At 43.9% G+C, this 1,591-nt stretch overlaps 1 protein-coding gene across 1 annotated transcript in view; it reads left to right on the top strand.

The window, feature by feature from the left end:
• Positions 1-1,591, top strand: part of ABCB5 (ATP binding cassette subfamily B member 5) — a 97,097-nt gene that overhangs the window by 52,826 nt on the left and 42,680 nt on the right. The window lies entirely within an intron of this gene.

Genomic DNA, 1,591 nt, shown 5'->3' with positions numbered 1-1,591 from the left:
CGCACATGAGAATTTCACTTCAGCACTGCGCCTCCTCTGAGTCTGGATATGATATTCTCTTTACTCCTAGTTGTAGAATTTCCACTCAGCCAGCCCTCCTGTGGTTCTGGATGTTGTCCATTCCCTGTTTCAGGCTTAATTTGAATTGGTTGTTCAAGGCAGCAATCTCCGGCGTTAACCTATGCCACCATCTTCGGTTCTCCTCCTCCACATGTTCTTTCACTTGCTAAAAGGGTTTTGCTGCATGGGGCGACCAGACCAGCAGGGGGGCCTTGAGGGATGACCAGGCCGGCAGGGTGGGGCAGTTGGAGGCGACCAGGCCAGCATGCAGAGGCAGTGAGGGGCGATCAGGCCAGCAGGGGTGGCAGTTAGGAGTGACCAGGCTGGCGGGGGAGGGGGCAATTGAGGGCGATTATGCTGGCAGGGGGGGCAGTGAGGGGCAACTAGGCTGGCATGGGGGGGCAGTTAGGAGCGACCAGACTGGCAGGGAGGGGCCATATGGGAGCGATCTGGCTAGCAGCGGGGGGCAGTTAGGGGGGGTCAGGCCAGCGGGGGGGGCGGGCAGTTATGGCAGCCAGGCAGGCAGGCAGGTGATCACTTAGGAGCAAGCAGTCCAGGATTGTGAGAGGGATGTCCGACTGCCAGCAGGCTGATATCCCCCAAGGGGTCCCAGATTGGAGATGGTGCAGGCTGGGCTGAGGGGACCCCTCCCCCCGCCCCTTTGCATGAATTTCATGCACCGGACCTCTAGTACTTATAATAAAGTTTAATTTATATTAGGCACAGTAAGAGATTAATAACAATGACTAATAATAAAATAAAACAGTTACAACAATGTACTGTAATAAAAGTCATATGAATGCAATCTCTCTCAAAATGTCTTTTGAATTGTTTATTTCTGGATTTTCCACTTAATATATTTAGACCACAGTTGACTCAGGGTAACTGAAATCATAAAAAGTGAAACCTTCAATAAGGGGTACCACTGTATGGGGAAAATGTACATTGATTCCTACTTGACATCATATACAATTCATTTCCAATGAAGTATAGATCTAAGTATGAAACACAAATGATAAAGATTGTAAGGTAAAAGATAGAAAAACATCCACATGACATTGGAGTAAAGATTTCTTAAATAGGACACAAAAAATCATAAACTGATCACTAAAATTTTTTAATTATATTCATAAAAAACACCATTAAGAAAGTGAAAAGACAACCATTTACAGGGGAAACATAAGTGTAAAACATAGAATCTGACAAAGTACTCATATATAGAATATATAAAGAATCCTGAAAACTGATGAGAGAAAGACAGTTCCTATAGAAAAAAAATGAGCAAAAATCTACAATTTACAATCCAAATCGCCACTAACCAAATAAAATGTTGTTCAACTTTATCAGTCAAAGGGGAAATGCAAATAAAAGCCACAGTATGATAGCACTCATCTACCAGACAAAGACAGAAATTACTAAGTGTTATGAGAATATGGAGTAACCAAAGTTCTCCTGCACTTTTGGAGGTTTATAAATTGGGACAACCACTTTGAAAAGCTGCTTGGCAGAACCTTAAAAAGCTAAGCATATG

Source organism: Myotis davidii, unplaced genomic scaffold (genome assembly GCF_000327345.1).
Source record: "Myotis davidii unplaced genomic scaffold, ASM32734v1 scaffold168, whole genome shotgun sequence".
NCBI lineage: Eukaryota > Metazoa > Chordata > Mammalia > Chiroptera > Vespertilionidae > Myotis > Myotis davidii.
This window is presented reverse-complemented; position numbering and strand designations above follow the sequence as displayed.